Below are 25,921 nucleotides of genomic sequence, written 5' to 3'. Positions count from 1 at the left end.
CTGTTTCCTGTTAGCTAACCAATCTTCTATCCATGCCAATATGTTACCCCCTATACCATGAGATTTTACTTTCTACAATAACCTTTGATGCGGCACATTATCAAATGCTTTCTGGAAATCGAAGTACAATACATCCACCAGTTCCCCTTTACCCACAGCACATGTAACTCGCTCAAAGAACTCCAATAAATTGGTTAAACATGATTTCCCTTTCATAAAACCATATTGACTCTGCCTGATTACCTTAAATTTTTCTAAGTGCCCTGCGATAACATCTTTAATAGCTTCTAACATTTACCCTAAGACAGATGTTAAGCTAATTGCTCTATAGTTTCCTGCTTTCTGTCTCCCTCCCTTTTTGAATAAAGGAGTTACATTCGCTATTTTCCAATCTAAAGGAACCTTCCTTGAATCTAGGGAATTTTGGAAAATTAAAACTAACGCATCAACTACCTCACTAGCCACTTCTTTTAAGAGCCTAGGATGAGGTCCATCAGGACCTGGGGTCGTTAGCCCGCAGCTCTAACAATTTGCTCAGTACTACTTCCCTGGGAATTGTAATTTTCTTGAGTTCCACCCTCCCTTCCATTTCCTGACTTACATCTATTTCTAGGATGTTACTTGTATCCTCTATAATGAAGACCAACGCAAAATACCTGTTCAATTCATCTGCCATCTCATTGTCCATTATTAATTCCCCCAGACTCACTTTCTATAGGACCAATGCTCACTTTGTTAACTTTTCTTTTTTAAATATCTATAGAAATTCTTACTATCTTGCACTCTAACTTATGATAGCTGATGATAATAATAGTTACTTATTTTTAATTAACCACATGGCAGGGGGTGGGGGGCATTTATGGGTGCGAAAATGCTGCAATGACAATTTAAATCTTCCATATCAGGACTGTTCTGGTTCCCAGAATATGCACCCTTTGGAGTATTGTGGGTTCTGAGACTGTCCCATGTTTTGGGTTGTAGGACGTTCTAATATCCATTTTCATTCGAACACTAGCAGTTCTAATGCTCTCCCATGTTAAGGGTTTTTGCAACAGAGCAGCGAAATCTTTAATCTGCAGCTGGCTATAGCTGACTTGAGACCATCCGGACTAAGTGTTTCATTTGATACCAGCAATAAACCCCATATTAATAAGCACCAGAATTCACTAAAAGATGTAACTTTTAGGAATGTAGAAGTGTTACACAACATTGACATCACTTAATGAGTTTAGAATCTTATCAATGATGCAAGTGAGTTAGTGAATGGAACTTTCCACTTCACAGTGAGAGGAAAACAATAGGTTGTGCACATGCCCATGACTGGTGGGAGGGGGATCACAGAGGACTGCAATAAGTTAGTGAAAGGTTAGCGCTGGATACAGTACTACCAATATTCAAAGGCCAGAAAATAATGATTTACATTTAAAATGTCAAACATTTCCAGGGAAAGTGTTCCCTGCTGGGGAAAAAAAAAAAGAGTGTATTTAGTGCAACATTACCCTGCTTTGGAAATCTGTAGAAAACCCAGAGGGTTCCAACAGTGAACAGTCTGTAAGACATCTCAGGCAATGTAATGGATAAGAGCCAGTTGTGTAACACACAGTTGTACCAGTTCTGCAATCTGATGTAGTTACCATGTCCTACACTTAATCTTCTCCAGAGTATAAAAAGAGCAAGATCTGGCGCCACCACAAAACAAAAGAGAGAGATTTGGAATTAAAGCAACCATGTAATATTGCATAGTTGTCGTTGCTTCTGGAGAACTTTATGCTTTTAGTCACACACCATACAGAATGTCAGCAGAAGGTCGCGAATGCCATATTACTGGTTTGCACAAGCAAGCTGAGAATCTAGCCCACCAGCAGCCAAAACAAGATGGCAGCAATTTATATTTGGCTCTGACAGTAAACTAATCCCACAAGTCCACAGAGGTGCTTTGATATAAATGAGATGAGAGACACAAGTGAACTGGTTCATGGAACAGCAGTTATTATTTTTGCACAGATTCTTATACAAGTATGTAGACTTCAATTAAAATATTGTACATTGTGCACTGAATCTCCCATCAGCATCCTTCTGAGAGTGAGAGGCAGGGGCCTTTCTGTAAATGTTATTGACATCTAATACATACATGAAGGAAATGGCCAGAAGATTGTGCCGGTGATTGTTACTTGCTGTAATTCAGCATTCCAAGCATTGAATAGTTCACTCTTTTGGTAACACCACTTGTGTTTCTGAACCCTGCGTATTATCAATAGTTTATAAACAATTTGATATACTTCCGATGTATAACGCAGTGCATTGACTTAGTGATTTTATCAAGGTATCTGTCAGATTGATCCTGCTTTTAACCAATTATTCAGTGCTGTATTAGTCAAGGTAGCATAACAAAAAATACCTTCTGAAAACATCTGTGCCCTATAATCATAAAATGGGTATGTCAAAGTCAAAGGGTGTCAATGGCTTTTGATTACCTCTATTGACAAAACCAATCTCGCTAATTGAATCAGAGAGCACCCCCGTTGTTCCAGCTAGACTGGGTAATTTACTTGTCTCTCAGCCAGCCTTTGTCTTCACGTGCAAATGTGCGTAGCCATCTTTAGCTGTTCAGTTCTGTTTTTTTTTTAAAGAAGTTATTTGTCATGTCCAGTAAAATGTTTCAAGCAATGTTTCATATGATGAAATTAATATTTCCATTTGGCAAGTGTGACATTTCTGTCACATTAGCTATATGACACCATTTTAATTGAGGGGTGCTGGATGCATAGCAAACCATTTAACACATAGTATCATGAAAACGTGCTATGCTGAATGATGATTTTAATTCATCGGTTAGAAAGCTACATTCAACTTTTAAAAAGGAAAGCTGGAATCCTACATTGAATTTTTAAAAAACTGGCAGCTAAGATGGGCACCACAATTTGAAATACCTCACATTTCAAGGCACTGAAGTGGAGATGCAGGTCTAAAAAGCTCGCATCAATGACAATGGCTTGAACAATTGAGTGAATGATCTAGTATCACCCTCGTTAGCAAGACATTCAAAGCCGTCTCGGTGCATTCACACTAGTGGAGACATACCTCCAGCAGATTAACACTGAAACAATAAGACCAGAAAGAGACTTGGGATTCTTAGACTTGGATCTCAATGAAGTGAAAAAAGGAATACACAGAGAATCATGTGACAATCTCCCCAGTCTGTGTGAAAACTTGAAGTTTCTGTTATAGAGAGGAGACAAGCTTTGAGAGCTAAACAGTGCAGGACACCAGTGGGACTGTCTCTCTCTCTCCAGGTAATACTGCATGTTACGAACCCAGTCTGCCACTGTGAAACATCCAAGTCCATCATTGCTACAAAGACCCCGGGGGAGAAAACCTTTTCCATCACTGTCTCCAAGAAAACCCTGAACCAGGTGGACCAGCTGCAAGTGTACTTCTACCAACCAGAAACTTCAAGACCAGAAATTCAGCCAGAAGACAACTGAATTACCAGACCCCAGAAACTGTATATTATTTTTTATCCGTTCAGGACTCTAATTCAACCAAACTATTCTTCATCACTCTGTAACCTATTTGTTTGTATGTGATTCTTATGTGCGAGAGAAAGTTGAAGTGTAGTTTATTATTTTACTTAGATTGGGTTTTGATTTTTAGTACAATAAAATAACCCCTTGCTTGTTTAAACTCAAGAAAACCTGTCTAGTTTTTTATGATCACAGCACACAAAGGATTAAACACTCACTGGATTGGTAAGCACATCCACTGTTTAAAAAAGAATAAAGCCTGTTGCGGCCAAACAAGGAGAGACAAAAAGGGAGCCTGTCGACCCCTCCTCATCTGATCGTAACACATAGCTTAAGGGGAAGATATATAATTTTAAGATAGCCTTTTTTTTGTTTTTGAAATATATTTGTCCAATTGACTACAGGCTTATTACCTCATATTTACCCACTGATGTACATCATTTCCACATAAATCTTTACTAATTGTTGGTCTTATAATTAGACTGAATGAAGATTCTGTGCAGGGCATCTATTTACAAAACATTACAAGTAAAGTATCTGGCAATCAAAACAGAAAATGCTGTAAATACTCAGCAGGTCAGGCAGCATCGGTGGAGAGAGAAACAGAGTTAATGTTTCAGGTTGATGACTTTTCATCAGAACCCTGTTCCAGGTCATCAGCCTCAAACATCAACACCCTTTCATTCTCTCCACAGATGTGCTAGACCTGCTGAGTATTTCCAGCACTTCCTGTTTTTATTTCAGAAAAAGTATTACATGGCCGAAGGGGGCTGGAGGAGGTACTTTACATTAAATGCTATGCAAGAGCATTTGGTTTTAACTAGTGTTACGACTGCAGCAGGAGCAACGCACTGTCAAATCAGTCCTGTCACTCCACAGGTCGCATCGTATTATCAAGCTTTCACACCCAGTCGGAAAAACAACCAAAATAAACACTGAGAATGAATGAAACAGACCAATGAAACAGACCAAACCAGGTATCTTTAGACAACAAATTAACTATTTATTTAAAAAACTAAATCTTAAACACTATTAAGATAAACCTATGTCTAAAAACCTTATAACTTCTTATTTTAATCTAACTCCCCATTCACACACATACATTCAAAAGTAACAGTTGTTAATCGTTTTTTTTAAAAAAGAGGAATTTTTAAAAATTGTCTGTCTCAAGAATAAATAAAATGAGCAAGTCTTTGTAGGTTATATTCCTGATGGAGGAGGTCTTCTAATGTAGATTTGATGAAAATAGTCCTTCAGATGCTAGGCATTCAACTCTTCAGCTACAGCGAGCATTAAATATTTCTTTGAATGATGAGCACAGCAATACTAATGGTTTCTTGAAAAAGGCTTTTCTTCTTTACTCAGGGAATTAACCTGGCTTGTAGCTCCTTGTAGAATTTTTGCTGAGAGAGAATGAACAGCTTCTTTTCTCTACAGTACGTCTCGCAGGAAAGTCTCCCAGAACTAACTGGTTTCAGACGGTTTCTGCCAGTTCCCCACACAACCAAGTGGAAACATTACCATGTGACCTCTCTCTCTCCTGCTGTTGCCCCAGGTAGCAAAAATGCAACTGCAGCAGTCTCAGAAATTCCAGAACCTTCTTTCCCTTAAAGGTGCACTGTTTTTAGCAGTGTCAAAGACACACACACTGTTTTTAATCTGAGGAGAAAAATAATTACAAGTCTGTGACACTAGGTATAAATAGAACTCTGATGATTGCCTTTGTTCAGTCAAATAAATAATTTACATTTATATAGCGTCTTTTATAACCACAGGATTTCCTAAAGTCAACCAAGTACTAAATAAAATATAGTCACTGTTGTAATGTAGGGCAACACAGCAGCCAATTTGTGCATAGCATGTAATAAAAGACTAGTTAATCTGTTTTAGTAATGTTGATTAGGGTATAAATATTGGCCGGGACACCAGGAATAACTCCCACTGCCCTTCTTTGAAATAGTGGCATGGGATTTTTTACATGCACCCAAGTGGGCAGATAGAACCTCAGTTTAACATCTCACCAAAAGGACAGCACCTCTAACACTGCAGCACTCCCTCAGTACTCTACTGGAGTGTCAAGGGAAATTATCTGCTCAAAGCCTACAGTAGAACTCAAAACCATGACCTTGCAAGTTAGAAGCTAGAATGCTACTATTGAGCCAAGTTAGACTACTAACCAAGACATTTCCCGAGAAGTTCCTGTTCAAACTGTTCACATTTTGGTTTAAGATACTTGTCTCTTCATGAAGATTGTTAGCTGCTACTCAAATTGCCACTAGAAATGTCAAGTTTTAAGAGCATATTCAACTATAATACAAGCCATTGAGCTGTTAGCAGAATGAATGTGCTGGAAGCTGTAACTTCACTCAGCATTTATTTATAACATAGGGGTAAATTTGATTTGCTGCTCACCAGCCAGCAATATATATCGGAAATTTATAATTTACTTTCCCATTTATTTAAATGCTTAGTAAATAATGTACAGCATTAATGTCAAAAATTTACCCCTCATAGGTTCAGCTGTCAAAAGATATGAGTCAGTATTCCATCTTTCATCAACACTTGACTCTATATTGTGGAATCCACAAGTGTAAATTTCATAATCTAGTTGGACATTTCCAATTTACCAACCAGTATAACCTGGTGATCACATTTCACTTCATCACTGAACGAACATGTGCAGTGGAGTGCAACCAGATTATAAAGCCACTTTCATGAGTACAGGAAAACACTTTTGATTATTTTTTAAGTCAGTTGGAGATCTAAAGCTTTTGATTTGGTTTTTTAAGATTCTACATAAATTACATGGGCTGAAATTCCCAGGTTGGGAGAGGGCACAAGACCCATTTTTGCCCTGAGGCATGGCACAGGCTTCATGCCAGGCTAGAACCAATTCAACCAGGACACCACCTTGTTTAGATGGGAACTTTAAGTTTCAGTCAGTGGACCACGGGCAGGTCTCCCATCTGACCCCTTTATGCCAAGTTGAAATGTTGGGAGGTGGACAAAGGCATCTCTGGGAAATTCTTCCCACCTGAAAGGCTTCAATAACACTCACACCAGCTGACACCTGGCATGAGCCCCTTCGAGACCTTCTTAAAGGCTCCAAACCCTGACTAAAATATGGTGATTGATACATGCTGTAGTCAGAATCCAAAGAATTGCTTTTAAGAAAAAGGCCTATTTGCAGGAGGTGGGGTGTGGTGAGGCAGAGAAGCACGGCATCACTTTACCTCAGAAGGCTAAGCTGTGGTGGGCACTGCTGATGTGTCCTTGCAGGCACTGGTAGGCTGCCCCTGATATCGCATAGACCCTGTCCTTGGGATCTTGGATGATGGCTGAGGTCTTGAGCAAAGGCAGGTAGGCATGCGTTCCAATCTGCCATGCTTACAGAGGTGGTGCATGGTCCCAGGAATTTCTAGGACTACCAACGAAAATACTAATGTTCAAGTAGAATTCAGTTGTAGTTATCCATGAAGACTCAAAAATATTGATTATCCACTTTCTTCATTCATTCTTAGGATGTGAGTGTTGCTGGCAAGGTTAACATTTATTGCCCATTCCTAGTTGCCCAAGTTGATATGCCTGAGTGCTTGTTAGGCAGATGACAATTAAGAGTCACCCACATTGGGCCGGAGTCGCACATTGGCCACCAGACTTAGGACAGTGCATAACTGTTGAGTATAAAAGTGTACCACTTCTGACGGAAAAGGTTCAGGTACCTAAACGTAACACACTTGCAGAGTATTCCATTGTGTGCAACTCTTATGTAGACATTAACCCATTTTTATTACAAACAGATTGACACCTGCATAAAAACACACAGGAATGCTTTATGAGTGAGTTAAGCAGTTGGATGTAAACTTCACCAGTTAGAAGCTCTATCCTTTACTTTTGTTAAAAGGTATAGATCTTTTCCTGAATTTCTATCCTGTGGAAGCTTGTTGTAATCATCTGTATCACTAATTTACAAATGCACAGATTTATAGACCATTCACAACAGATGGAAATATTTTGCATGCTTTATAAATGTCTGATCAGCTGCATCACGGTTCCTCTAAACCTCGTATCTAAAATTCTCTTCCCAGTGTTTCAATCTCTCCAAAGCGTCAGCCCGCCTGACCCAGGTAACCCTCGCCAGCAGTGTGCAACCCTGCCTGAACACGCTTTCTCTGACTTTGGCCTCATGCATCTCCCCATCCTCTTTGTCCCAATCATTGGTGCCCAGCAGCTCTCCACCTCCCTCTCTTCATCTAAACTGCTCTGTGAAGCTTATCCCAATCTTTGGTTTCTTCTAAATGCAATAAGCATTTTGCTTATGTCTCTGCAGTACATAGGGCATTTTTCTAGGAAGAAAACTGGCATTTATATAGCACCTTTCATGACCTCAAATCATCCTACAGTGCTTTACATCCATTGAAGTACTTTTTGAAACATTACTGTTCATGATGCTATATAAATGCAATTCATAATTTCAGTGTTCTTGCCAGGTATTATTTTCATGTTCCTATTAATATAGTGACTGTTCATGTCGGTATAGCATTCGTAAAACTAGAATTAAAGCAGGCCAATAGGAACAATCATGATCTTTTCACTGCATCTCAGTAGTAAGATCAGTAAATGGGTGCAACAGACCCAGAAGCTCCTGGGCCTCACTCTGTCATAAATGTGGGAGAGCAGAACCCCAAGGTAAGAAACCCCACCCCAAATCCCAGGGATGGTGTCCTTTGTCTATCTGGTGTGAGCTCCAAGTTTGAATCAATGACCTCCACCCCAGCGTGGCTTAATCCACCTTCCAAGGCAGAATAGTACCTCCACTTCACTGCCTGGGACCGAAATAGGTGAAAGAAAACCTTTTTCTATCATTAAAAGTTATTCAGCTCCCACTTTCAAGAGAGAAGTTAATCAACACCCTCCCGGATCCATTACTATATTTCAGAAATGCTTTAGGGCCTGCAAAAGGCTTCAAAAGGACTCATGCCAAGTCTCAACTGCTATGAATTCCACACAGTCCTTTAACGGATGTTCAAGGAAGAATTTGCCAGCAAGCCTGGGAACTCCTTCCCCCTGCATCCCAAATGCCCCTTCACAAGAGGGAGTGACACAAGGCCCCCAGCACCACCATCCCATCAGAAATTAAAGGTCCACTCTAAATGAATTTTACTGAAGCCTGGTACCGACCTATAATCTGGGTAGCACCATGAGGAAATGAGGCTTGTATACAAAGTGTTGTTAGGCTGTGGAATATAGTGCTGGAGATGATGATTTAATGGGAGACTATGTCAACACTTAAGCATACTTGATTGAAGGAAAGACGGGCTAGACAAAACTGGTTAGGATAACTGCTCATTTAGATGTAACAACACAAACCTGTTCGGCTGAATGACCTGTTTCCGTGCTGTAATTTGTATGTAATTCTAGATGACAGCCCATCTGCTGCTGAGACCCTCATCCCTGTCTCTGTCACCTCCAGAGTCAGATATTACAAAGCTCTTTTGGTCAACTTCACACCCTGCACCCTTCCTAATATCTCCACCTTTGGCTACGCCTCCATTTGCTTCCTTACCTGTGTGTCAAGTACCTTAGGACATTTTTTTCTATGCTAAAGTTGCTATATAAATGCAAGTTGTTGTTGAATCAGTTCTGTTTTAATTGGGGCATTAAAAGTGTTCAATGCCTTTGGGTGAAGAGGATGTTGCCTCCATCTGCAGAAATTCATTCAATATCCTGAAAATGCTGTTATGGCGAATTGAAGTCAGCAATTATCAGAGCCCCAGTTAGACAAATGCAGTAACAGCTGCCCATTAAGAGCACTGTTAATAACAAAGCTCAGTGGGTAGCACTCTTGCCTGGGTCAGAAGGTTGTGGGTTTAAGTCTCATTCAAGAGACTTCCAGGTGTCTGATGAGATGTTAAACTTAGGCCTCATCTGCCCTCTCAGGTGGATGTAAAAGATCCAATATGCACTACTGGAAGAGCACAGGATTTCTCCCCAGTGTCCTGGCCAATATTTATGCTTCAACCAACATCATTAAAACAGATTTATGTGGTCATTATCACATTGCTTTCTGTGGGATCTTGCTATGTGCAAATTGGCTGTTGCGTTTCCTACATTACAGGAGTGATTACATCTCACAAGTTCTTCATTGGCTGTAAAGACTCTAAATAAATGCAAGTTCTTTCTTTTCATTCCTTTAACAGCTTGGTTCAGTATAACTGGTACATAGGTAAAATTATCCATAAAAAAATGTAGTTGTCATCAGGAAAAGCAGAAAGCTCATGCACAAATAACTTGTAAATAATCAGGTGAAACTTTGAACTTAATGATACTGGAAATATCAATAAAATAATAAGTCACGTCCAATGCATTAATGATTAATCATTGTAATAACATAAGTTATCTTGCCTCACTTACAACAATTGCATTGAGGTTGTTCAGGAAAGAGTGACATAGATCAAAAGATCTTACTTTATAGCCACCAGAATCGCAGAAGCCACTTACAATTTGAAAATAACCAATATCAGTATCTAGCTAATGTAACCCAGTCCATATGCAAAAGGTAGTCAGCTTATCGGTTTGATCATACTTACCTTCATGCTCGATAGGAACATTGCCTGTGGCTGTTTTTAGTGGTGAGACAAATTTGTTTTTTAGCTGGTTTAACATCTTAATTCCTGGTTGCAATTTAGTGGATGAAGTGTTAGTGACTTAACATGATTGACAGCAGAATCGAGACAATCCAATGTGGACTTTTCAGAAATGATATTCACAATGTAATATGTTAGTACTTAATTGTTTCAATAATCATGAGTTTGATGCTATGGCTAAACCACAGATGTGACAGTAATTGGAATTAGGGCAAATCTTGGGCCAAATTGAATCTAAACTCAATACACTTAAACTGCAAGATCCTTTCAGTAGATGGTCTTATTCTGGAAACATGCATCAACCTCAGTTTAGGTACTGGATCCTACACAGTGCCTATTACACTAATGCTCAGCACCACATCACAGCACCACTGGGTTGCCACACGTCTGCTTTTTGGCTGGACCATCTGTTTTTTTTTAAATGGGTTGACCTTTTTTAAATGTAAACCAGACAGAAAGAGTCTATGACTGGCACTTGGCCCAGTTTTCCAGACCACCCATGATGTTGGTGATGTCAACTTATCATCAATGAGGAACTCACTTGGAGTTTCTCCAAGGTTTGGTGCACTAAAGCAGCATCATCAACTCATTTTCTTACCCTGTGAAGGACAGACCCAAAAAGGTCAACTGTTAATATGCTACATGCCATAACTACCTGCATTACATTTCGCATATTTTTCAACAAAAGTACATAGGAAAACTACAAGATTTGCATGTACTTGAGTTTGCAAGCATCACAAATTTTCACTTCTTTTTTGGCACAGTATTTCTTCAAAACAATATTGAGTATACAAATGAAATAATTTAAATCCATTTATAATTTAATTATTCTAATATGCCATGGTTGTAATTAAAATCTGAAGCAGTTCATTAAGAAGGCATGGTGTTAGCATTCAGGCTATTTTCTGTCACTTTAAACTTGTACCCAAAACAAAAAAGCAGTTCCCATAAGCATGTAAGGTGCCTTTGATTTGAACTTTGCTGCCTTACTGAGTTGTGAGTGGGATAGAATGCCACTCAACAACTCTTGTACCACAGGATCACACACTAAAGGCCAGCTCGGGTCTGCAAATGAAAGCTGACCCAAGCCCGACAGAACCACATCCGACCCGAGCCCGACCTGGCCCGAGTCCTTTCATTTTGTCCCGCGCCCGACCTGACCACCGGAATATAATCGACTTGATTGAAGAGGTTGTGCTCTACCTTGGATGGAATCGCTCACTGCAGACTAGTGAGCCCGAATGCCGGACCCGGAAGGGCGACCCGACCTGAACCAGACACGTCGTCAGGTCCCGTCGGGTTCTGGTCGGGTAGCCATGCTCGATCACACACTGAAGACCACATGATCTCTCCCAAAGACAGCAAGTATCACATTATTAGAGTGTCACATTCCAACGAATCAAAGATTTATTTGCCAGTAATATAATTACACAGAAGCAGAAAACTACACCAAGAAGCTAAGTGCAACCACATCAAAACACTCGAAATCGGAAATAAAAACAAATTGCTAGAAATACTCAGCAGGTCAGGCAGTATCTGTGCAGAGAGGAACAGAGATAACATCTCAGGTCAATCGCCTTTTGACCTGAAATGCTAACTCTAAGATAAGCTGTGGCTCAGCGGGTAGCACTCTTGCCTGAGACACAAGGTTCTGCGTTCAAGTCCCATTTCAAGGCTTGAGCAGAAAAACCAAGGCTGACACTCCAATTTAGCACTGAGGGAGTACTGCACTGTCAGAGGTGCCATCTTTTGAATGAGGTGTTAAACCGAGGCCCCGCCTGCCTGCTTGGGTGAATGGAAAAGATCCCACAGCACTATTTTGAAGAGGAGCTGGGGAGTTATTCCCGGTGTCCTGGGCAATATTTATCCCTCACTCAAGATCAAAAAACAGATTATCTGGTTATCACATTGCTGTTTGTGGGAGTTTGTCATGCACAAATTGGCTGCTGCATTTCCTGCATTACAACAATGACTACACTTCAAAAGTACTTCATTGGCTGTAAAACACAGACATTGGTAGTCATGAAAGGCACTATATAAATGCAAGTCTTTCTTTTTTTCTTTCCCACACCACAGATGTTGTCTGACCCGCTGAATGTCTCTAGCATTTTCTGTTTTTAGAACATTTCACCTATATGCGACATAAACTGTTCTGAAATTAAAAAAAATTCAAATCTCTAAAATTTAATTTTCAATAGTTTTTGACTGTGCCTGGCCAGTGAAATATTTTGTTGGGCAGGGACTACGCAACACACTTTGGCTGCCGGAGAGAAGGAGTAAACAGTGATCTGTTTGCTATCTGAAGTTTCATTTACTTTTGACACCTGACCTCTCCAGGAACCACTCCTATTGTCTGCCAATAACTCTGTCCAGTCACTCATTCTCTTAAGGGATGTGACAAAATCACAGGTATTACTTCTGCAGTGCACTCAGTTATCAATATCAAAATCTGCTTCTTGTTGACAAATCCAATACCAGCATAATTGGTGATCTGTAAAATGTCATTTTTTTCTGGTTTCCTGCATTTGCAGATACATACTAGTGTTGTCTTTGTTCTCAATTGCAGTAGGGTGACTGAAATTAGCAAAAGCTGGTGCATCAGGGATACAGGTAATTCTGGGTAACAACCAACAAACATGAAGGAGGACGACATCCGGACATTTGAAACTGTCATTTCCAGGTACCAGGGGAGCAATGCTATTTAGAGTAATGTACGCTGGTAGACTTGCGGTTTCTGCTGATTTACATTACTTGATGGCCATCCAAAATGGAACACTGCATCTCTTGCATAGAGCTGAGACCCATTAGTCAACTGTTCGTACAAAGCCAGGAATAATTACCATATTCTCTTGGTTCACTGAGGTTGTATTGGGAGAGCTTGTCTGGGCTTTTTGGCTTCTGCAATCTCCACCATTTCTTGACCATCCATTTTACTGGGCAGGAAATTGCAGGCTGAGAAATGCAGAAAGTATCGCCTCTGACATTTTTATTGCACATTTTTCTTTTTCCATGCACAAAGGAATAACTGCAGACAAGGGCTGAAGGGTAATCCTTGCTAATGTTAGTGAGGGCACTAGAATACTCAATTTTAAACTGGAATCTAGTTGGAGTAGGGTGGGGTGGGGCGGGGGGTGGTTGCAAGAGGTGAGGCAAACGCCACACACTTGGTAGAGGGGGGCCTGGGCAACTTTAACTCCTGGACCTCATCTGAATGCTGCCAGTCAGCTCGCCTGCGGGCAGGAGCAAAACGTCAGACAGCAAGAGGTTGCCTGTCACCACCAAAGGAATATTTTGCCAGCACTCTGGTAAATCTTAGGGAGGGGATGTTGGAATGGTTTTCTGTTTGGGACCTGCCCTCCTGTCCTACCTTCAACCTCTGCCTCTATATAAACTCAATGAACTTCTTTGAGGACATGACAGATATGGTAGGATGGGTAAATGCAGTGGATGTGATGTATTGGACTTTCAGAACGCCTCGATAAAGTTGTGTGCAGGAGTAGGTAAAGAATTAAGTGAGGGTGGCATATCAGATTAAAAACTGTTTAGAAGGGAGGAAATAAAGTGCAGATGGTAAGGGCAATTTCTCCAAGGTGGTTGGAAGTAAGTTGTAGTGTTGTACAGGGGTTTTATTCTGGTACTGCTTCTGTTCACTGTCTACATCAGGGTTGTCCAACATACAGCATGCGGGTCAGCATCTGGCCCACGGATGTATTTCAGAGATGAGAAATTTCCCATTGGCTTCTTCTTCCAGATGGGCTTTTGAAAAACATCACAATGTCAGTTTCACAGCTGACAGTGCTGGGAGTTGGAACAGCGGTTTCCGAACTGCGGACAGATTCGGGGTTTTCCGGCAGGCTTTAAAAAAAGATGGAAGCTGTCAGAAGAGCTTGTGCCATAAAATAGACATCCATAGTTACCCACATAGGTCTATGATGTCAGAAATGGATTTGGCAAACTCTAGTGAAACCAACAATTGCAGGGGGGTGGAAAATTGGGAGGTTTGGGGAAACCCAGTCTGTTCTATTCCATTTCCTTCTTGCTATACTAGTGCAAGGGACAGTAACTGGTGTCCTGGAGTAGCTATGTCACTTTTAATGAACTCCAGAACCAGGAACAGTAGCATAGTGGTTATGTTACTGGGCTAATAACCCAGAGGCCTGGACTAATACTCCAGAGACATGAGTTCAAACCCCATCACATAGCTGAGGAATTTAAATTCAATTAATTAAATAAATATGGAATTAAAAAGTTAATTTGAAACTACCAGATTGTTGAAGGAAATCTTCTATCCTTACCCAATCTGACCTCTTTTGGACTCCAGACCCACAGCAAGGGGGTTGAGCCTTAACTACCTTCTAAAGTGGTCCAGCAGAAGCCACTCAGTTGTATCCAACTGCTATGAAAAAGTCAAAGAAGAATAAAACCAGACAGACCACCTGGGCCACTAACCAAGAGAATAGAAAGGACAACGGCACACCCAGCCCAGTTGACCCTGCTAAGTCTTCTTCACTAACATCTGGGGAATTGTGCCAAAATTGTGAGAGCTATCCCACAGACTAGTCATACTCACATAATAATACCCTTCAGCCAATGTCCTAGATTCTTCCACCATCCCTGGGTAAATCCTGACCCAACAGAGATGGCAGCACAGTGGTATACAGTCAGCAGGGAGTGGCCCTGGGCGTCCTCAACATTAACTCTGGACCCCATGAAGTCACATGGCATCAGATGAGACACGGGTAAGGAAACCTCCTGCTGATTACCACCTACTGCCCACTCTCCCTCAGCTGATGAATCAATACGCCTCCATGTTGAACACCACTTGGAAAAAGCACTGTGGGTAGCAAGAGCACAGAATGTACTCTGGATGGGGACTTCAATGTTTATCACCAAGAGTGACTCAGTAGCACCACCACTGGCTGAGTCCTGAAGGACATATCTGCCCAGACTGGGCCTGCGGCAGCTGGTAAGAGAACCAACATGAGGGGAAAACTCATCCTCACTAATCTATCTGTCGCAGATACACTTATCCATGAAAGCTTTAGGAGGAGTGACAACTGCACAGTCCTTGTGAAGTCAGAGCTGTCTCTACACACTCAGGCCACCCTCCATCATGTTGTGTAGCACTACCACCGTGCTAAATGGGATAGATTCATAACAGATCTAGCAGCTCAAAACTGGGCTGTGGGGCAGCAGCAGAGTTGTATTCCACCACAATCTGTAACCTCATGGAGCAGCATATCCCTCACTCTACCATTACTATCAAGCCAGGTGACCAACCCTAGTTCAATGAGGCGTGCCAGGAGCAGCTCCAGGCAGACCTAAAAATGAGATGCCAACATGGTGAAGTTACAGCACAGGACTACATGCATGCTGAACAGCAGTGCTACAGCCAAAGCTAACCAACGGATCAGATCAAAGCTCTGCAGTCCTGCCACAACCAATCGTGAATGGTGGTGGACAATTAAACAACTGACAGGTGGAGGAGGCTCCAAAAGCATCATCCTCAACGACAGAGGAGCCCAGTACTTCAGTGCAAAAGACAAGGCTGATGCATTTGCAACCATCTTCAGCCAGAAGTGCCAAGTAGATGATCCATCTTGGCCTTCTCTGGAGGTCCTTAACATCACAGATACAAGTCTTCAGCCAATTCGATTCACTCCATATGATATCAAGAAACAGTTAAGCACACTGTACACAGAAAAATCTATGGGCCTTGACAACACCCAGCTGTCGTGCTGAACACTTGTGCTCCAGAACTAGCCAAGCTGTTCAAGTACAGCTTACAACATTGGCACCCGCCCAACATGGACAATTTCCCAGGTAGTCTACTCTCGATCATCAGCAAATTGATGGAAAATGTCATCGACAGTGCTATCAAGTGGCACATACACAGCAATAACCTCCTCACTGATGCTGATTGTTCCTCATCATATCTAATACATCCTAGGCGTGCCTTATCCTATTTGATACATCCTGAGCACTCCATAACCTTTCCAATACATCCTGAGCGTTTTGTCTCCGATCTGATACATCCTGAACATTCCTGATCCTTATCTGATACATCTTGAACTTTCCATATCCCTCTGTTACATCCTTTGCATTCTTTATCCTATCTGATACATCATGAGCGTTCCTTATCCTATCTGATACATCATGAGCGTTCCTTATCCCATCTGATACATCCTTGGCAATCCATATCCTATCTGATACATCTTGATTGTTCCTTATCCTCTCTGATACATCCTCAGTGTTCCTTATCTTTGCTGATACATCCCTGGCATTCCGCATCCTACCTGATAGAACCTGAGCGTTTCCCATCTTGTCTGATACATCCTGAGGCTTCCTCATCATATCCGATATATCCAGGTTATTCCTTATACTATCGGATACATCCCGAGTGCTCCATTTCCTCTCAGACATATCTTGAAAGTTCCTTAACCTATCTGATACGTCCCGAGTGCTACTTATCCTCTTGGATAAATCTTGAGTGATCCTCATCCTATCTGATACATCCTGAGTGTTCCTTACCCTATCTGATATATCCTAAGGTTTCCTCATCATCTCTGATACATCCTGAGCAGGTTATCTGGTCGTTGGCACATTGCTACTTAGCTTCCACATTTTTTTTTACACAAGTGACTAATTTCAAAAGTACTTTATTGGCTGTAAAGCACTTTGGGGCTTTCCAAGGTCATTAAAAGCTCTCTTTTTCGCTTAGGCTCATTTACTGTTTGTTAAGGTACCGATATGTGATTAGCTTGGCTCTGCATTAGTGCTCAGTAAAACTCAGGACAAGTATCACAGGCTTCATCAGATGTTGACAGATTTGCTGAGCATATCCAGCACTTTATTTTTATTTCCAATTTCCAGCATTCGCAGTATTTTGCTTTTATTTCATCAGCGAAAACTATATCATTTGAATTGTATTGGCAATTCCTTAGTTCAAGGCTGTCAGATAGTACCTGGAAATACTATATTGGAATACCGTAATAACTGGTTTATGACATTGTACACCAGTGCTGCTGGTTCCTCATACCACAGGAAAGATTGGCTGATCCCGTTACTGGCAAAAAAGCTTCAACCGCAGGAGCAAATATTGGGATTAATGGACAGATAGCCCTACTGGGCCCACATACCTCTGCACCCGAATTCCTGATTAGCACTCCCGACATGCGAAGCTCCCCATCAGGAACAAAGGCTCCTGAAGTCTACCCTTGGGTCTACAAGTTTTCTATCCGTATAAATTAATCTATATTACAAAAATTAGCTTTTATTTTCTCTTTAATATTTATGATTCATTTCATTATTCTTGCAATAATAGTTTAACAGATGCATTTACTGGAACTTTCTTTTTTCCATGCCCTTTTGTTTTATCTCCGCACTTCTCTTGAAATACCAGCATTAATGAAGGCATTTTTCACATTAGGAAAGTTGGACAGAGAGGAGATTTGGAATGGCCACTATGAACGATACCTGCCAACCGTCACGTAATCCTTTCATTTGCTTCAGCACAATGTTTCAGGACATTACTAAGGCCAGCTGTGTTGCCTAGAGGTGCACAGGATAGTCACGTAACACATGAAGCACACATTTACACTCTGACAGCAATATGAAATCTACAGTGGGGAGAGAGACAGGCAGAATATTTCTGCAGCTCCTAAGAGTTTGCAGTGCGACTCAACTTAAAGAAGAATGGAAACTGCATCATATTCATTCTGGGATGAAATTGAAGGGGTCTTTGCACTTCAGATGGGGAATCTTACTGAGTATCTGAAATTTAAACAGGTGACCATTAATTCAAAGAAAGGCCTGCATTTATACAGCATCTGTCACGACCTCAGGACATTCCATGGCATTTTATAACCAATTAAGTATTTTTGAAGTGTAGTCACTGTTGTAATGTAAAGGGCTGGAAAAAGGGTGCAGCACATGGCTGAATTTCTGACGCATGCTGCTAGGGGACAAGGCTTCCTGCCAGCAATGTCAGGCCTTGTGTAGTACAGGGTGGGGAGGGGTGCAGTTTTGACACAAAACATTTTATGTTATTATATTTGTACTATGGCACTTCCGCTGATAGCATCCCCAACTGCAACCAGTGCATTGTAATATAAATCTACCTCTCACCTCCTCTGCACAGGCACGGCACTTGTTACTGGAGTAGCTCTTCTGGTGATATGGGCTGCTAAAAGTTGCTGTATTTTCAGCTACTGCCTATAGGAACAGACTAACAATATGGCTTCTATATTGTTGGCCCATTGAGCTCTCTCTCTGACACCAAGGCCAGTCCATAACCACAAACAGGGAGGATAAAACAATTTGTCTGGGCTTCCCCGCACCCCCCCCCCCCCCCACAACTGGGAGGCTTGAAGCCAGCCTGAAATTGTGCTTCAAACCAATTTTCAACCGTCAGGGTGAGCTGCCAGCACCAGTTGCTCCTCCATGGTTGCTCACCCACTTGCCTCATTGGTAGCAGTAATCAGGAGCTCGATGGAGTCAGTAAGAACACTTGCGCTCCTCCTTGTTGACTGCACTCCGTGAATAAAGGCTCAAGACCCAGCAGCCAGATCAGAGATTTTACTGGAAAGCACATACAGGTATTAACAAGCAAGCGATATGTCTATACACTCACCAGCAGGAGACTCATTGGGGGCTAGGAGAATCATCAATCCAGGCCAATCCTAATGCAGAATTCCCCAATTGTGGATTTAATTACATATTTATAATAGTCTTGAAACACACCTACTGCTACAGTTTCTTTGTCTGCAACTCTCTCTGATCCCGACTCAGCAGATGTCACATGACTTGTTTCGGCTCAAGACTGTGAATTAGGGGTTCCAACTGTTATCTACAACAGTCCTCAAGGCTGCTGAATCCTGCATTCCTTAACTTGTTACACTGAACTCATGTCTCAGTATTTTTCTATATAATGCTGCATTGACTTGACTAGCTTTGCAAAAAAAAGGGCATTACCGGAACCATTTGGCTATGTTCTGTTGTTCTCAAGGCTAAATAGCTAGGTTGCAGAGTCTGCACTGCAGGCCACTTCTGATTTTATTCCAGGGCAACCAACTTCATCAAGAAGGGTTTGGCAGAAAATGACGCACGACTTTTCTTCTCCCACACATTCTCCCCTTATAAAGTAACAGTCCTGTTTATTGCGGATTTCTGTTTAACCAGTACATTCTTTATCTAAAGATAAACATTCAACAAGCTGGGCAACATATTTTGTAATGTGCTGATCTCGGGATTTTTTCCTCTTTGTTTGAATTTTAGCAGTTTTCTTAACTGGAGTCATTCATGTGTATTAAACAGCCTTAAGTACTTCTGCCCCATGCGCCCCTCACTTCTTCTCTCAGAAAAGATTTGCAGGGCTATGGTGAAAAGGCAGAGGGGTTGGACGAGCTCTTAGAGAGCCAGTATGGACATGATGGGCTGAATGGCCTCTTTCTGTGCTGTAACCATTCTATGGTACATACTCTTGGGTAGATTTCCAGCTCACTGCCTGGCCGTAAACCAGACGTTGAGAATCGGACACCAGACCAATACAGAAACTACCAGATTCTCATTTCTATCAACTTCAACTGAAAGGGAACTCGGAAGGGTTGTATAACAGGCCTGAGATTAGCTATCGCCTGTTTAATGCTTCTGCTCAAGGAAAATTTATACCCCAGAAACTTTTTCCACCTTTTCTTTACAGTAATAATTTGAAATTTTATAAATTTTTTTTAAAATTGGGCCACATAATCCATTCAATCTCATGATCTAGTGTAGTACATAACTTTTATTTCGCACCTTTCTCTTTCACCAACACTCAAATCCTTTAGGATCCCCTTTAAGAAGATTCATGAGCTACTACAGCTGCACCTCAGCTTTACTATTCATACAAAGGTCAGCACAAACCACCAGTGGTGAACTTTCACTGTCCATCAAGCTCTCTCCTATACATGGTCTCTCATGGTCAACAGCTTCAAAATTCAGATTTAGCTATTAGCTGAGTAGTCAAGGCTACTAGATAATGCTGTAAGATAAGTCTAGCCCATACAATGTTTCCAGTTTATTTTTATTCAATGAGGATGTTTTTATTTATTAAAAATGCAGCTATTTTTAACAATATAACATCCCAGGAGAAAGCTGAAGACCACAAAGAATGTCTTTACTGCTCTCAAACTGTCAGGTAAATCACACAAATGCCACAACGCTAAGAGCAGAGATGCTGTGTTCCCTGAAGCAGCTGACACACCATCATTTCAATGGAAGCTTCCAGAAAAAGCCAGCCTCTCTCCTGCTGCCTTGAATGCCAATAGCTCTATTTAAAGGAACTCATGGAAATGACCCTACAATGTTTTAATTCTCAAGCAATCATCTGAACAGGAGAGTTTAATCTGGCTTTTACTTTTGATTAATTAGACATTAAATTTTTATATCAAAAAATGTTACAGCCTCAAACCTTTCCTCCCCTTACTTTCACTTGAGTAATCAGGAACTGAGACAAATTAAACAGCCCTAATTAGAAAAACATAGAACTTGTGCCAAGTTATTCAAACCTTTACTCCCTTTCCTTTCATTTTTGACCTTCTCTCCTCCAGACTGGGCATCCTCCAATTCCAAACCCAAATGGCAATTATTCACAAGAACCTTGACAGTGAGTAGTAGCAGGCTATTCAACCAAGGACAGCATCACAGCCAAGCCAAACCAGTCCTGGCCCACCATCCATTCACAGACGCTTGCAGCTGGATGGCAACCAGGAACAGGAACTCCTGGCTGGTACATCCTTATTGACACCAGAACTCAAATCATCTAACTCAGCAATGTCAGGAGGGTCCAAACCTGGAAGCTTGCTAATTGGTATGGTACATCTTGTCACTGGATAAACACACTGAGCCTTTCAGGGAACTTTTTTTTTTTTTAAGACTTCCAAACATACAAGCAGAGAACGTCTGCTCTATTTTGGGCTAGAAGTAAGGTATCCCTGTGACTGAAGGGCCTGGTGATCAGGGTGGAATCTATCTCAGCAGAGTTTCCAACTCCCAGTTGTTAATACCAGTAACTTCAACTCCAGTGTCTTCATGTTAGCTTTGGGGTGGGTGGGTGGGGAGGGGTTCTAAGCTCCCTTGGAAATCCTACCAGATATATGATATGTATACTTGCAGGAAGCAGGCATACATGCAGTACAGGGGCCCACTAAGCAGGATTCAGATGATGATTGATCCTAGAAGGAGTGACTGCTGTTTGAAGCTGGGGCCTGTAATCCACAGAGCAGGTGCTTTACTGGTTCAAAATCTTTGCCCTGAGTGGCCTGTGTACTCTTGCCGAAGAGTGAGAAGGTGGCATTTCCCAAAACCAGACCTGCCAACTTATGGCTAATGACTTATTCCTTGTAGCTGTGAGCATAAAGATTTACAGTCTAATGATTACTTAAAGCAGCAGGTCCAGTGGGCTAGACACTCCAGCAGCAATGCCGGAATTTTTACGCTATATTATTTAAATCACGTGGAGTTGTTTTTCAAACAAATATTCCTGAATAAGCTGACTGCACCTTAACCTGTGAGTTTCTTTAAAATCCCTCCTTCTTCCAGCACTGTTATGAATAAAGTACAAATTATCAGCATTAGACAATCAGCACATTGTGCACCTTGTTTCTTATATTTTTAATGCTTCCCTATTAACTAATTCTCTTTCATTTAGAATTTACACGTACAACTGTCACTCACCCTCAACAGAGGTGAAAGAATACTGAAGGTGAAATCTTGACTCAAGATTTATTCCAGTTGCTTAAATCAGCTAGTTCCAGGAATTTCTCAATACGGGGCCTGCCAATTTACAGCTAACGAGTTACTCTTTGTACTGCTCGGAAAAACATTTACTGTCTAATGATTACTTCAATCTAACAATAATTATTTATTAATCCAAGCAAATCAAAACTCACTCTGCAAACACTGAAATGATTGGTTGGCTAGGATTTTAGTAAATACAATTCAGCTGTAACAAGTTGTTAGATGTGTTTGACACAAAACATTGTAAACTTGGACTCAAGATGAATCCGGTCTCCAAGTTCAATAATTTTCAGTCATACAAATCTGGCCTTTCCTGTACTTCACACAGAATTACTAAGTTAATTGCAGCCGGAGGCAGTGGCATTGTCACTGGACTAGTAACCCCGAGACCCAGGGTATTGCTCTGGGGACATGGGTTCAAAATCCCACCACAGCAGAAGGTGGAATTTGAATTCAATTAATAGCCATGAAATCATTGTTGATTGTCGTAAAAACCATCTGGTTCACAAATGTCCTTCAGGGAAGGAAATCTGCTGTGACTCCAGACCCACAAAAATGTGGTTGACTCTGAAATGGCCTAGCAAGTCACTCAAATTGTATCAAACCACTACAAAGTCAATAAGGAATGGAACCGGACGGACCACCCGTCATCGACCTAAGCACCAGAAATGATAATGACAAATCCAGCCCTGTCGACCCTGCAAAGTCCTCCTTACTAACAGCGGAGGTGCTGTGCCAAAATTGAGATAGCTGTTCCACAAACTAGTCAAGCAACAGCCTGACATAGTCATACTCACAGAATCATACCTTACAATGTTCTGGACACTGCCATGACCATCCTTGGGTATGTTCTGTCCCACCGGAGGACAGACCCAACAGAGGTGGTGGCAAAGCGGTACACAGTCTGGAGGGAGTTGCCCTGGGAGTGCTCAACATCGACTGCGGACCCCATGAAGTCTCATGGTATCAGGTCAAAAATGGGCAAGGAAACCTCCTGATTACCACCTACTACCACCCCCCCCCTCCCCCACCCCCCCAACCCTCGGCTGATGAAACAGTACTCCTCCATGTCAAACAGCACTTGAAGGAAGCACTGAGGATGGCAAGGGTGCCAACTGTACTCTGGATGGGGGAACTTTAATGCCCATCAACAAGTGTGGCTCAGTAGCACCACTAATGACCAAGCTGGCCGGGTCCTAAAGGACATAGCTGCTAAACTGGGTCTGCGGCAGGTGGTGAGGGAACCAACAAGGAAAACCTACATGACTTCGTCCTCACCAATTTACCTGTCGCAGATGCATCTGTCCATGACAGCGATGGCAGGAGTGACCACTGCAGTCCTTGTGAAGCGGAAGTCCTGTTTTCACACTGAGGGTACCCACCATTGTGTTGTGTGGCACTACCACTGTGCTAATTTGAACAGATCCAGCAATGCAAAACTAGGCGCCCCATGAGGCGCTGTAGACCATCAGCAGCAGAATTGTACTCAACCACAATCTGTAACCTCATGGCCCGGCATATCTCCTACTCTACCATTATCATCAAGCCGAGGGGACAATGAAGAGTGCAGGAGGGCATATCAGGAGCAGCACCAGGCATACCTCAAAATGAGGTATCAACCTGGTGAAGCTACAACCCAGGACTACTTGCATGCTAAACTGCATAAGCAGCATGCAATAGACATGGCTAAGCGATCCCATAACCAACGGATCAGATCTAAGCTCTGCAGTCCTGCCACATCCAGCTGTGAATGGCTGTAGCAATTAAACAACTAACTGGAGGAGGTGGTTCCACAAATATCCCCATCCTCAATGATGGGGGATCCCAGCACATCAGTGCGAAAGATAAGGCTGAAGCATTTGCAACAATCTTCAACCAGACGTACCAAGTTGATGATCCATCTTGGCCACCTCCTGGCATCACAGATTCCAGTCTTCAGCCAATTCGATTCACTCCATGTGATATCAAGAAATGACTGAAGGCATTGGGTACTGCAAAAGCTATGGGTCCTGACAACATTCCAGCAATAGTACTGAAGACCTGTGCTCCAGAACTTGCCACGCCCCTAGCCAAGCTGTTCCAGTACAGCGACAACACTGGCATCTACCCGACAATGTGGAAAATTGCCCAGCTGTGTCCTGTACATGAAAAGCAGGACAAATCTAACCCAGCCAATTACTGCCCTATCAGTCTACTCCTGATCAGTAAAATGATGGAAGGTGTCATCAACAGTGCTTTCGAGTGGCACTTGCTTAGCAATAACCTGCTCAGTGATGCTCAGTTTGGGTTCCGCTAGGGCCGCTCAGCTCCTGACCTCATTATTGTCTTGGTTCAAACATGGACAAAAGAGCTGAACTCAAGAGGTGAGGTGAGAGTGACTGCCCTTGACAGCAAAAGGCAGCATTTGACAGAGTATGGCATCAAGGAGCCCGAACAAAACTGGAGTCAATGGAAATCAGGGGGAAAACGTTCCGCAGGTTGGAATCATACCTAGTGCAAAAGAAGGTGTTTGTGGTTGTTGAAGGTCAATCATCTCAGTCCCAGGACATCACTGCAGGAGTTCCTCAGGGTAATGTCCTAGGCCCAACCATCTTCAGCTTCATCAGTGACCTTCCTTCAAACATAAGATCAGCAGTGGGGATGTTCGCTGATGATTGCACAATGTTCAGCACCATTCGTGACTCCTCAGATACTGAAGCAGTCCGTGTAGAAATGCAGCAAGACCTGGACAATATCCAGGCTTGGGCTGATAAGTGGCAAGTAACATTTGTGCCAAACAAGTACCAGGCAATGACTATCTCAAACAAGAGAAAATCTAACCATTTACCCTTGACATTCAATGGCATTACGATCGCTGAATCCCCCACTATCAACATCCTGGGGGTTATCATTGACCAGAAACTGAACTGGAGTAGCCATATGAATTCCATGGCTACAAGAACAGGTCAGAAGCTAGGAATCCTGAGGCGAGTAACTCATCTCCTGACTCCCCAAAGCCTGTCCACCATCTACAAGGCACAAGTCAGGAGTGTGATGGAATACTGTCCACTTGCCTGGATGGGTGCAGCTCCAACAACACTCAAGAAGCTCGACACCATCCACGACAAAGCAGCCCGCTTGATTGGCATCCCATCTACAAACATTCACTCCCTCCACCACTGACACACAGTGGCACCAGTGTGCACCATATTAAAGATGCACTGCAGCAATGCACCAAGGCTCCTTAGACAGCACCTTCCAAACACGTGATCTCGACCACCTAGAAGGACAAGGGCAGCAGATGCATGGGAACACCACCACCTGCAAGCTCCCCTCCAAGCCACACACCATCCTGACTTGGAACTATATTGCCGTTCCTTCACTGTCGCTGGGTCAAAATCCTGGAACTCCCTTCCTAACAGCCCTATTGGTGTACCTACCACACACAGACTGCAGCAGTTCAAGAAGGTGGTTCACCACCACCTTCTCGAGGGCAATTAGGGACGGGCAATAAATGCTGTCCTAGCCAGCGACATCCACAGCCCATGAAAGAACAAAAAAAATTGGCAAAAGAACCAGAAGCGAGATGAATTTTTTTTAATGCAGTGAAATGTGATGGTCTGGATTACATGGTCTGAAAGGTTGATTAAGACAGGTTCAATAATATCCAAGTCCCTATTGAAATTTAAATACTTAAAGGGAAACACTTGCAGGGTTATGAGACAAGGAAGGATTTGGGTAGCACTTTAAAATAGTTGGCACTGATACAACAGACTGAATGCCCTCCTCTTGTGATCCAGCATTCTATGATTCTGTGCAAGCTGCATTTAACAGAACATCCTGCTCTTATTTAAACAGTGCCATAGGATCTTTTATGTCCACATGAGAGGGCACAGGGGCTCAGTTTTACACTTTGTCTGAAAGACCACACCAACAGTGCAGTATTCTTGGCTCTAACCCAATAGATTCTGTCCTTGACCTCTCTAGGACATC

The 25,921-nt window shown here is 42.1% G+C and overlaps 1 protein-coding gene across 2 annotated transcripts in view; it reads right to left on the bottom strand.

Annotated features, from left to right (window-relative positions):
• fam13c (family with sequence similarity 13 member C) overlaps positions 1-19,283 on the bottom strand; it is a 217,778-nt gene extending 198,495 nt beyond the window's left edge. Inside the window, exon 1 of one of the 2 annotated variants that reach the window (XM_068052466.1) lies at positions 19,145-19,283. The gene's annotated coding sequence lies outside the window, so the exon portion shown is untranslated. The other variant, XM_068052465.1, reaches the window with a different exon arrangement.
• Between the last annotated feature and the right edge of the window lie 6,638 nt (positions 19,284-25,921).

The sequence above is a fragment of the Heterodontus francisci genome, chromosome 20 (genome assembly GCF_036365525.1).
Source record: "Heterodontus francisci isolate sHetFra1 chromosome 20, sHetFra1.hap1, whole genome shotgun sequence".
NCBI lineage: Eukaryota > Metazoa > Chordata > Chondrichthyes > Heterodontiformes > Heterodontidae > Heterodontus > Heterodontus francisci.
The sequence above is the reverse complement of the archived record's forward strand: the minus strand, read 5'-3'. Positions and strand labels throughout refer to the sequence as shown.